This window comes from Lissotriton helveticus, chromosome 11 (genome assembly GCF_964261635.1).
Source record: "Lissotriton helveticus chromosome 11, aLisHel1.1, whole genome shotgun sequence".
NCBI lineage: Eukaryota > Metazoa > Chordata > Amphibia > Caudata > Salamandridae > Lissotriton > Lissotriton helveticus.
In genome coordinates, this window is record NC_136072.1 from 153966294 (window position 1) to 153979939 (window position 13646).

The 13646-nt window shown below is 43.4% G+C and overlaps 1 protein-coding gene across 1 annotated transcript in view; it reads right to left on the minus strand.

The window, feature by feature from the left end:
- The window catches only part of LOC144791221 (transient receptor potential cation channel subfamily V member 6-like), a 327745-nt gene extending 314316 nt beyond the window's left edge, over window positions 1-13429 (minus strand). The window contains exon 1 of the mRNA XM_078665874.1: window positions 13364-13429. The gene's annotated coding sequence lies outside the window, so the exon portion shown is untranslated. The remainder of the gene's footprint in view (window positions 1-13363) is intronic.
- Window positions 13430-13646: the final 217 nt, after the last annotated feature.

Genomic DNA, 13646 nt, shown 5'->3' on the forward strand with positions numbered 1-13646 from the left:
GAAATCCCCTTGAATGCTGAGAGTCTTTGGGGGCCAACAAGCCCTCTTGTTACCTCCAGTAAATCCCAGACAGTGGGATTGTGGAGAGGACTTGAAGGCCATGGCCCCTTTCTCCACAACTCTGCAAATGTGCCTCCTGGTGCTTCTGGTTGGGGAATGAATTCCACTTCACTCCTGAGGGCCTCAAGACTAAAGTGGACTATTTCCCCCAACCAGTAGTGCACTAAGAGGCGTGTTAGCGGAGTAGTGGAGAAAGGGAGCATGGCCTCCAACCACCTTTCAGTGATCCAGCTGCATGCGCTTTACTGGAGGTAACGGGAGGGCTGGTTGGCCCTCAAGCACCCTTAAGAGCCAAGGGGACTTCATCCCCCAAATAGTAGTACACCAGGAGGCGCATTTGTAGAGTGGTGGCGAAAAGGGATATGGCCTCTGATCACCTCTTATCAATCCAGCTGTGTAGATCATCCTGGAGGTAACAGGAGGGCTAGTTGGCCCCATGGACCCTAAAGAGCCACGGGGACTTCAAACCCCCAAATAATAGTGAGCCAGGAGATACGTTTGCAGAATATAGTGGAAGAGGGCATGGCCACCCAAAACCTCTAAGCCAACCCACAGTGTGGGACTTGCTGGAGGTAACAGGAGGGGTAGGTGGCCCCCAAGACCCTCAATAGCCAATGGGACTTCCTCCCCCTACTTGTAGTACATCAGGAGGTGTGTTTGCAGAGTGGTGGAGAAAGTGGGTGTGGCCTATTTGATCTCAGCAATCCTGCTGGATGGGACTTACTGGAGGTAACAGGAGGGGTAGTTGGCCCTCAAGGACGTCCTTTGGGGCCAACTACCCCTCCTGTTACCTTCAGTAAGCCCCACACAGCAGGATTGCTGATAAATTGTCAGAGTCCATGCCCCTTTCTCTGCCACTCTGAAAACGTGCCTCCCGGGGCACTACTGGTTGGGGTATAAAGACCCCTTGGCTCCAGAGGGGCCTTGGGGGCCAGAAAACCCTCCTGGTCCCTCCAGCATGTCCCACACAGCGGAAGTCGTGAGAGCTGTTCGGAGACCCAGCCCCCTTCGCCATCACTCTGCAAACATGACTGCTAGGTAAAAAACCTTAGAAATTCACACAAAAAAACAAAGGTTACAGGGACGTTATAGTTAGGGTCAGATTTTACTCATGCAAAACCAGAGAAAGTTTTAGTTATCAGAGTTAACTGTAGCTCACACCCTGCAATGCACTGCTTATGACCTCCCATATTACATCACTCATGACATGGTCAGTGACATCACTGATGACATCTTAAATGACATCCCTGATGATATCATCCACAGAATCTGATGCACCCACTCACACCCCAAATAACTTTTCATACACCCACTCGAGCTTCCCACTACTATTCTCCAACCCATTCACACACCAATATCAGTACTTCCACAGCTACTCACTGATTCATAGATCAACACTCGCATCCACTCACCCATACAGCCACTCATGCACCCACTCACTCACTAATACACCCACTGGAATATCCATTGATACACCCCTGCATACACTCGCACACTGAGTCAGACAGCCATAGTTACTCACACACCTACTCGCTCACCCATACAGTCAATCACAGAGCCACTTAACCATAGTTACATACACACACACTTACTCATACAGATACTAACACTTACTCACTCACCTATACAGTCCCTGGCACAGGCACACACTCACCCATATATCCACTCTCACAGTCAGTCACTCAACCATACAGTCGCTCACACACGCTCGACCCCATCTTCTCCACCAGCGACCAGGTCACCTTCAGCCACACCACCGAACTCCACTGGACCGACCACCGCTGCGTCCACTTCACCTTCAAGAAACCCACCACTCACCACCACCCGCAACAGATCCTCTACAGCAGTTGAAACAAGGTCACCGAAGACCAGCTCATCGCCACCCTCACCCGAGACCCACCAACCGACACCACGGACACAGCCGCCCGCAACCTCATACAATGGATTGACGACTGCGCCTGATCAAAAAACCCCTCCAACAGGCGCACCGACAGAAAGCCCAGCTGGCTCACCACTGACCTCCAGGAATCTAAGCGGGCTTGCCAAAGACTCGCGAAAAGGTGGCGCCAAGAACAGACACCGGACAACCACGCAGCCCTCAAGAACGCCAGCCGCAAGCATCACCAACTCATTAGAGCCACCAACAGGCCCTCCTTCAAGGAACGCATTGACAACAACGCACACAACAGCAAAGAGCTCTTTAACATCGTGAAGGAACTCTCCAACCCCAGCTCCAACGTCATCCCATCTTCGCAAGACCTCTACGATTCCCTATCCACCTTCTTTCACCGCAAGATCGCAGACATCCATGACACCTTCAACACCCAGACCCTCCCAACAGCAACCTCCACCGCAGACCCACCACCCCCCAACTTCACCAACCTCCTGGTCTCCTGGACCCACATCAATGATGGCGATACCATCAAAACCATGAACACCATCCACTCCGGTTCACCTTCTGACCCTTGCCCTCACCACGTCTTCAACAAAGCAAATTGCATAATCGCACCCCGACTCCGGAAGATCATCAACAGCTCCTTCGAGATGCCACTTTCCCAGAAAGCTAAGGACCTCAAGAACTTCCGGCCCATCTCCCTGCTCTCGTTCCCGGCGAAAGTCATCGAGAAGATAGTCAACAGGCAACTGACCCACTACCTCGAGGAGAACATCATCCTGGACCCGTCCCAATCCGAATTCCGCAGCAACCACAGCACCGAGACCGCCCTCATCGCGGTCATGGATGACATCAAGCACCTACTGGACAATGGTGAAACCACGGCCCTCATCCTCCTGGACCTCTCAGCCGCCTTCGACACCGTCTGCCACCACACCCTACGCACACGTCTCCACGACGCAGGGATGCGCGACAAAGCCCTGGACTGGATCACCTCCTTCCTCACTGACAGAACCCAGAAGGCCCGCCTTCCCCATTCCGATCTGAAGCCACCAAGATCTCCTGCGGCGTGCCCCAAGGATCATCCCTCAGCCCAACCCTCTTCAACGTGTACATGGCTCCGCTCGCCAACATTGTCCGCTCACACAACCTCAACATCATCTCCTACGCCGACGAGACACAGCTGATCCTCCCACCCACAAAGGACCCCGCCACTGCCAAAACCAACTTCCACGAAGGAATGAAGGCCGTCGCCGACTGGATGAAGAACAGTTGTTTGAAACTTATCTCGGCTGCACCCCCTCTGCCAGTTATCACTCTTGGTGGCCTGCTGCCCTGGGAGCCGCACCCACACCCACCGACCACGCATGCAACCTGATGTTCATCCTGGACTCATCGCTCTCAATGACCCAGCAAGTCAACGCCGTCTCCTCCTCCTGCTTCAACCATGGTTCGCAAGATCTACAGATGGATTCCCACCGAAACCAGAAGGACTGTCACACAGGCCCTCATCACCAGCAGACTGGACTACGGCAACTCCCTCTAAGCAGGAACCACGGCCAAACTCCAGAAAAGACTACAACGCATACAGAACGCCTCCGCACTCCACATCCTCGACATCCCCCGCCACACCCACATCATAGCCCACCTGAGAAACCTGCACTGGCTCCAGTCAACAAGAGGTTCAGCTTCAAGCTCCTCACCCACGCTCACAAAGCACTCCACAATGCTGGCCCAGCATACCTCAACAAACGACTAACCTTCTACACCCCGAACTGCCAGCTTAGCTCCGCTGAAATCGCCCTCGTCACCATTCCACCAGCGGCAGATCTATCTCCTACCTCTCCGCCAAGATATGGAACACCCTCCCCACCCATCCGCGACAGACCCAGGACCTGATGACCTTCAGGAAACTTCTCAAGACCTGGCTGTTCGAGCAATAGCTGCTCCCCCCCCCCCCCCCCTCTCGGCGCCTTGAGACCCTCACGGGTAATTAGTGCACTCTACAAATGATTGATTGATTGATTGATTGATTGAATTCCTAACTATATCTTTCCTGTAACCTTTGTATATATATATTCACTGAAAAAACCATAGGTTATAGACCATATATAGTTAGGAATTAGCATTTACAAAACCATGAAAATTCACTGAAAAAACCATAGGTTATACACCATATATAGTTAGGAATTAGCATTTAAAAAACCTTATTTTACTCACACAAAACCAATGAAATTCCATATATAGTTAGTTGTACTAACTATATATCGCGCACCCGCAATCCACTGCTGATCATGTCACATATTACATCATTCATGACATGGTCAGTGACATCACTGATGACATCACTGATGACATCTCAAATGACATCACTGATGACATCTCAAATGACATCACTGATGACAACATCCAGTGACTGTATGTTTCTGTAAAGTTAAAATATGTCTTACATATTGAAGAATGAGTGGATGTAGAAGTGTCTGAACAAAGGATTTAGTAGGTGCATGACTGACTGTATGAGTGAGTGATTAAATGTGTCTCACTGAGTGCATGGGTTAGTGACTAAACTGTCTTAATTTGTGCATCATTATGTCTGTTGTTCTGTAAACTGCTGCATGTGTTGATCAGTAGCTATATGATTAACTATATGGGTTATTGATTGGTTGCCCAAGTATTTGTATGGGAGACTGAGAGTGTGTATGGGTGGCTGGGAGGTGTATGACTCTCTGCATAGATGTATGGGTTCAAAAGTGCATGTGGAAACAGCTGTATGGGCGGTTGACTGTGTGCATGACTGTATTGGTGAGTGAATAGATGTCTCAGTGCTACATGTCAAAGTAAGTACATATGTAAAATACAGTACATGTGAGAGTTGACATATATAAATAACTGTGCATAAGAGCCAGTGAATGTGTGAGTGGCTGTATGGATCATTGTGAACTTGTATCCAGGATTGTATAAGTGAGTAAATATGTTTTAGTATATGTTTGAATAAGTAAGGTGTGTATAAATGTATAGTTGTGAAAATGGAGGTGTGATTGATTCTTTGCATGACTGACTAGGTGTGTAAGTAACTCCATGGATGAGTGACAGTCTGTGAGTGTCTGTTTACACTGAGTGTATCTAAGGTTATATTAGAGTCTGAAGAGGTTCATCGTATTATCACATGAATGATGTCATCAGTGATGTGATCAGTAATATCAAATGAGATGTCATCAGTGATGTCATCAGTGATGTCATTTGAGATGTCGTCAGTGATGTCACTGACCATGTCATGAATGATGTAATATGTGACATGATCAGCAGTGGATTGCGGGTGCGCGATATATAGTTAGTACAACTAACTATATATGGAATTTCATTGGTTTTGTGTGAGTAAAATAAGGTTTTTTAAATGCTAATTCCTAACTATATATGGTGTATAACCTATGGTTTTTTCAGTGAATTTTCATGGTTTTGTAAATGCTAATTCCTAACTATATATGGTCTATAACCTATGGTTTTTTCAGTGAATTTCATTGGTTTTTTAAAAGCTAATATCTATAGCTGTAAAATGTATTCTTCTTTAAATCCAAAAATATATTTTATATGTTTATTAATAATTTTTTTTAAATATTTTTTTTGTTTCGCTCCCGGTCCGCGAACCGGAAAGCTTTCCGTTAGCTCAAATTAATGCCGCGACCCGGTCCGCGAACCGGTAAGAAATCAACATCGTGACGGTATCGCGTTGCCGCGTAATGCGTCTTGTGACGTACCGCGTTAGCGCACCCGGAAGTGCCCCGGGGCGCGGACCGAGGCGCGAAACGCAGCTCCCCGGAAGCGATCCGCGTCGCGTCGCGAAAGCGCGACGTATCGCGTTGCCGCGTAATGCGTCTTGTGACGTACCGCATTAGCGCACCCGGAAGTGCCCCGGGGCGCGGACCGAGGCGCGAAGCGCAGCGACCCGGAAGCTAACCGGGGCGCGTTCCGCAGCGCGTAACATGAGCGTGAGAGGTCATGTGACTTGTTAATAAAACTTTTCATTGGTTCATTTCACTTTTGGTTTCATAATGATGTAAGGCTAGGTCAGGTGACCTAAAAATAACACTTTTCATTGGTTTAGAACTATTTTTTTTCCCAAATGATGAAAGCCCCCACCTTTTTTCTCACTCTGACTTTCAACTTTGAGAAAGGAAGACCTGATCATTTGCTCTGATTAAAAAATGGCTTCAATAGTAGCTTCAGCTTCTGCACCCCCACCACCACCACCACCATCTCCTCATAGGAAGAGAGGACCATCTGCACAGTTTATTGGAGACACAGAGGAGGAAGAGGAAGAACAAGACGGAGAGGAAGAAGAGGGACCACGATTTGTCAAAGAGTTACCCCGGGTATCTCATCGCAAAGTTAGCTTTATCTGGCAATTTTTTTCCATTCCACCAGGAGAGAAAAAAGTCAATGCACGCTATGCTACGTGCCTTATCTGCCAAGAAAAGTTATCCCGGGGCACTAATAAAAAATACAGTTATGGAAATCACACGATGCACCGACATATGCAGAGGTGGCATCCAAACAACTATAGTCGTGCAGAGATGCGTGAACTACAACAGAACCCCCCAACTTCGGTGACAAGAACATCTACTGATATCTCTCTCACATTTCGAAACAGTGCCAAATATTCAAAAAAATGTTGTCCATATGAAGCTGACATGCTTATATTGTGGCACTTTAATTTCATGCGCAAACATGAGTCTGAAATTAATTAATTTGGCTTTCGAGAAACACCGATGCTCCAAACGCAGCAAGTTTTAAATTTTTTTTTTGCTTCTGTTGAGCCTTTTTCAATGCCTCTTTCTGTTCTTTCCCTTTGAAAAAAAACAAAAAAAACAAATAAGTGTTCAAAAAATACAAAAAAAATATAAAACAACAAAAATATTTTAAAAAAAGTTCTTTTCAGAACTACCTCCCCGTTATTAAAAAATTTCTAGAATGTTTAGCACTCTGGCAAGCTCTATTTCTTTTGGTTCGCTTCCCGGTTAGCTTCCCGGTACGCGGACCGGGAGCTAACCAGAAAATTTAAAAAAAACAAAAATAGAGTAAGTAAGGCCCTTTTAAAACCTCCACATCAAACCTAAGAGGTCAAGGAGGATCTACTATGCCCCCTTATGGTTATTTCCCCCTTTGTTTTGGCCTCCTCTTGTCTCTCAATCCTACCGAGAGACAAGATGGCGGCCGCTCCGGACTGTTTAGAATGTTGACAGACACCGGAGGGCCAATCAGCTTCGCTACGCGAAGTTCCGGTACGCGTAAGGTCCGCGAACCGGGGCGCTGCCCGGTCCGCTGTTACAGATATATATCTTTTTTTAAACGTTAATTTCTCAAAATCCACTGGAGCACATATATTGAGACCTACAAAAGGCACATCGGGCTACCAGTCCCTACAATTTTGCCAAGTTTCGTGCAAATCCATTCAGCCGTTCGGGCTAAAAGTGAGGCCAACCGCCCTATGGAAAACTCAATGTTAAAAACAAGTTTTGGGACCCCCCTTTTTTCTCGACCCCCCCTGGACGAACCCCCGCCCAATTTTCAGGGGCTGCTCAGAAACAAAATGTGCCATTTTCCTGAAAATTTCAGCCAATTCCGTCCACAAACGCCAAAGTTATTAGACATAGAATTTTCAAAAATCCCATAGGGAAAAAATCCTAACTATATATACCTACTGGCGACCGCCAGTAGGTAATATATATATATATATATATATATATATATAATATATATATATATATATATATATATATATATATATATATATATATATATATATATATATTATATATTATATATATATATATTCACTGAAAAAACCATAGGTTTTACACCAGTTATAGTTAGCTGGAAGTTTTACTCGCATAAAACCATTGAAATTCCCACGTTATAGTTAGTTGGACTCACTATAACTTGCGCGTGCAATGCACTGCTGATGACGTCACATATTACATCACTCATGACATGGTCAGTGACATCACTCATGACATCACTGATGACACCATCATTGTGACAGACCTCCTTTCACTGTAATGTAACCCTTGAAACACATATTCAAAAATAGAAACTAAAATTTTCAAACAAAATGGAGATACCCATACCAGTTACAACAACCAATTGAATAATTCCACCATCTATATACACATCCACTCATTCACCAACAGTTCTATATAGTCACTCATACGTATACTCACTCATCATATGTAGTGATACACCTATACATCCTGTTACACACCGACAGTCATCCAAAAGATACTCTCACACATACTCACACATGCAAATAAACTATTGAACATCCATTTATTTACATATACAGCTATACACACACTACCACCTTACTTCTAAGGAACCTTACACATACTTACTCTCTTAAATAATCACTTATAGAAAAACATACTTATTTAAACAGGAACTCTTACAATCCCTTACTCTCACATATACTCACTTATATACATCAATATTCACATATACTACAATAAAACATATGTAGTTACTGATAAAGACACTAGTGAGACAGTCATTCAGTCAGTAACACACACATATACACAAGCATCCACCCATGCTGTCGTGCACAAATGCTGTCTTCAAAACACATACAGAGAGTCAGTCACTCATGCATCTAGGTTTTAAGTAATACCCCCACCAAACATATAGACACTCATATTGATATTAAAAAAAACATCTAATAACCCATATACATACACATGTAGCTTCTCACCAACCCATGCAGCCAATTATACACAAAGTGAAACACTAATCCATATATTTAAATATTTAAACATTACTCACTAATATATGTATACACTAAGATACACTTAATAAGCCAGTGAACCAATCATTTTTTTTTTAAACCATCCATGTAAACCCTTATTTAAACATTTATTCTTCCATCAACGTTTACATATACATATATAACACATTTATTTTTCAGAAACACACACATTCACTGGATGGTGTCATCAGTGATGTCATGAGTGATGTCACTGACCATGTCATGAGTGATGTAATATGTGACGTCATCAGCAGTGCATTGCACGCGCAAGTTATAGTGAGTCCAACTAACTATAACGTGGGAATTTCAATGGTTTTATGCGAGTAAAACTTCCAGCTAACTATAACTGGTGTAAAACCTATGGTTTTTTCAGTGAATTTCATAGGTTTTTTAAATGCTAATTCCTAACTATAACTGGTGTGAAACCTATGGTTTTTTCAGTGAATTTCAATGGTTTTTTAATAGCAAATCTTTATAGTTATAAAAAATAATACATTTTAAAGCTAATTTTATATTGTATAATTATGTCATTTATTTTATTTTTTATTTTTTTATTTTTCACCCCGGGGCGCTCCCGGGGTGCGTACCGGTGAACGCACGGGTAAGTGCAATGTTACGACGCGCCGCGGGGCGCGTACAGGTGAACGTCCCGATAGCGCTATTGCCGCGTACGAAAACAACATCGTGACGTATTGCGTGGCCGCCACGTCTTGCGTCATAAGACACGTATCGCGTAGCCGCGAGATGCGTCTTATGACGCACTGCGTAAGCGCACCCGGAAGCGCATACGATCGCGCAACGTAAGCGCCATGATGCCCTTTCGATACACGCCCCGGGACGCGCCACAGGGCGCGTAGCGTAAGCGCGTCAAGCCATGTGACTTTAAAATAACACTTTTCATTGGTTCAGAACTTTTTTTTTTCCAAATTGTGTGAAACCCACCCATTTCTCTCACTATTGCTTTGTACTTGGAGAGAGCAAGAGCTGTTCTGTGTACTGTCTTGATCTCCTACGTTCCTGATCTACAGCAATGGCTGCAAGGGAGTCATCCAGCAGTGATTCCGACGGATTTTTGGATGAGGACCTTCCTCACCAGAAGAAAAAGGACCATTTCATCTGGAAATTTTATGACATCCCTGAAGGACAAAAAAAAGTCAATGCTCCAAAAGTAACCTGAAAAATATGTGGCAGTACTTTATCCAGAGGCAATCCTCTAAAAAAATATAGCTTCGGAAATGCCAATTTAATCAGGCATGTCAAAAGAAGACACCCAAAAAACTTTGCCAGGGAGAGTGTCAGGGAGCTGGCACGGAATTTACCCACAGATGGCGGCAGCACCTCCACTGGTGGAGCAACACCTTCGGGACTACCCCGTAGAAGAATGGTCCCTAACATACAGCCGGTGTTTGCAGGCATCAAATTTCTGTGCACGCAGTGTGACGAACTGCTCTGCTATGGGGAGCAGAGTGTTGAACTCATTGCCATAAAGAAACAGGAACACCGCTGCCCTGCCAGTCCCTAAATTTTCAATTTTTTTTGCTCCTGTTGAGCAGTTTTGGAATCCCTGTTTTTGTTTTTCCCCTGAAAAAAATCCAAAAAAAATATAAAATCGTTTTAAAAAGTCTAAAAAAATATAAAACAAAAAAAACAAAAAAAAAGTTCTTTTCAGAACTACCTCCAATTTATAAAAAAAATGCTCTTTTTAAAAAAAAAAAGTCTGTCATTTTTTATCTCCATGGTACGCTCCCCGGTGCGCGTACCGGGCGCTCCCCCCGCGAAAATCGAAATTATTTCTTTTTTTTTTTTACCCGCGGGACCCTTTTATGGCCCCCACATCAAACCTAGGAGATCAGGGGGGGTGTACCCTGCCCCCTTTTGCTCATTTCCCCCTTTGATTTTTGCCACCTCTTGTGTCTCAATCCTACCGAGACACAAGATGGCGGCCGCTGCGGACTGTTTCGAATGTTTACAGACACCCGAGAACCAATCAGCTTGCCATGCGCAAGTCGCGTGGCACGCCCGGAGAGCTCCCCGGTACGCGGACCGGGCGCGGCTCTAGATATATAAATTTTTTTTAACCTAAATTACTCAAAATCCTCTGGAGCACATATCTTGAGACATAGCAAAGGCACATCGGGCTACCAGTCCCTACAATTTTGCCAAGTTTGGTGAAAATCCATTCAGCCGTTCGAGCTAAAAGTGCGACAGACCGCCCTATGGAAATTAACATGGGGAAAACACGTTTTGGGACCCCCCTTTTATCTCGGCCCCCGCTTGACGAATCCCCCCCAAACTTTCAGGGAAGGAGCAGAGCGCTGCGAGGCAAAGTTGCTGAAAAATACAGGCTGATTCCTCAACCGGCGCCAAAGTTATTCCAAATAGAATGTTGCGATTTCCCTATGGAAATCGATCCTAACTATAACTACCTACTGGCGACCGCCAGTAGGTAATATACGCACAAATATATATAAATGCATGACTATAAGTGTGATTTTATGATTGTATTTAAGCATATATTTATATATAGTATTACATATTAGTGGAATGTATTTAATTTACATTGTATTAATATTACATATTGTAATATTTAGGATTTACTACTTTAAACTGCATTTTTTTTAAATCAATTTTTTGTATGTGTGCTATTGTGTTAACCTTTTTTACAATATTTTTGTCAGCTATCTTTTTTACCACAATATTCCGTCATTGATCAAATTAAATATTATTTACTGTAAAAGCCAGAAGATAAATTCCCCTCTGCTCAAGAAAAGGAAACAGAGAATTTCAGTAATCATGGAAGCCATCCTCAGCAGGTTCAAAGCTTCCCATGAATATCAGTGGGAGGAGAGAGTATCTGAGGTGAGTGCGGATTTGGGGGACAAAAGCAGTGTGAGCTACTTCAGTGCTTTCTTTGCAGAGAGACAATAATTTTCTGCTACTGCCTTGAAGGAGACTTGCCAAGAGGCACATATCCTAAATGGGTATAATGTGAAGAAAAAATATATATATACCTGCTCACTTCCGGCTTATGTGCCTATATTTCATTGCGTTCACCAAGGTCAAAAGGCACAGCAATAAAATAAATCAATTTTCTTTATTATGTTGTATTCTACGTCAATGATAAAACTTGCTCTTCTTTTGGAGCACTGCCCATATACAGTGGGTTAAAATAGTTGTTTATACTAGTAGTAGTAGTAGGTTTGCCCTACATAATTTGAAATGTTTTCACCTAACATCGTTTGCTAAGTAACTCAATCTTTGAACTTTTTATTTTTTAAGCATTTTCTCTGATATTGTTTTGTGGATTATCCACTGCCGTTTTATGAACTGACTTTTCACCGCAGATGTAATTGTATTGTAATTGCATTTATGTCTCGCCAGCACCCCTGATGAGGTTCTGAAGCACTTTAAAGGGATTATCACTCTACTCTGGAACCAAGGTTAGTGGATACTCCAGTGGTAATTGTGATCAGTCCTGTGTCCTCAAGGAAAGTATTCCATATATTTACTCCAGTTTCTTTGTGGTAGATTCCGTTAATATGAGTTGGGTGTGATCTTTAGTATGGTCTATGTGAGTTCATGCAAACTGTTTGTGGGATGAACAGATAGGCTAGAGAAGATAAAGTATTGTAAAGTTGCAGGTATATGGCTTCAAAGGAGGAAGAAATGTGATCTATGAAATAAGGTGTGGACAATATGGAGAAATATAATAATGAAGAATAAAGCAGGCGGGCATGCGATTTAGAGTGTGGTACACTCCAAGAGAATGAGCGTGCAGAGGAAAGAAAGTAAGGAGCGGGAACATTCAATAATTTTAAGTCAAAGTCTGCTACTCATGCAGGGTTTTAGGAATATAGTGGAAGGATACAGCATGCAAACTGAGGACATTTACATATGGAAAGGTATAACAATCATGAGGTAGTGCTATATTAAGTACTGTTGATATAGCATGGTACCAGACTATAGAAAGCTGAAGCACTACTGAACAAAGAGGCGCGAGCCTTTTATGACTTGACCCCACTGCACGTGTCCTCCTTCCCCAACAAACAACCCACACAAATAAAGACAGACCCCGACTCTTTTCCATGAGTAACCCAGTCCATATGTGTGTCCAGTTAGCGCTGGGTATGCACATAGATAACTGGAATGCAGCACACGTAAAATTTCCCCATGGTTGACCCGGTTTAAAAAAACATACTAAACTAAATTCGACTTATGACTTTTTAAAACAGAAAGTGATGTTTGTTGCGCCGATAATCTATATAAATATAATATTTTCGAACTCTGCACCTCCTGCTATTTGTTTGTGTGTAGTAATACGACAGATGTACAAGAAAAAAACAATAAATATATATCTTTTTAAAAGATAATGTTTGCTGCGATACACCAAAGCTGACAGAATGCACACATCACGCACAAAAAACATAAATAAAATAGGTTTCCCTGTCCAGCTGCCAACGACTTCTTTTTTGTAAAATGTACATAAAAATGTAAAAACAGTTACAGATATAGTTCCCTCTGAATTAAACATTAACAATATAAATCGAACGCATAATAATCTGACAGCTTTCTGAAATATCATTCCCCTTGAACTTCACCATGAAGAAACAAACCTTGATAAATGTAGGCAGCTCTTCCTTGCGATAAATTCCTGTCCTGCGCGAGCGGTTCCTCTGTTCTGGGGACGGTGTGACCAGCAAGTCCTTGAGCAAGGGTAGATTAGATCAACCAGGCTGTTTTCACAAAACACAAAACCGGTTTATATGAAGTAGGATGATCTAGGCAACGACAACAAAGTTTTCAAGGTAGACTCTGCCGAGGAAATCAGCACTGTATATTGCAAACAGAAACACTATTTGTAACTGTATGCGCTTTAAGACGTCATCCTATACCAAG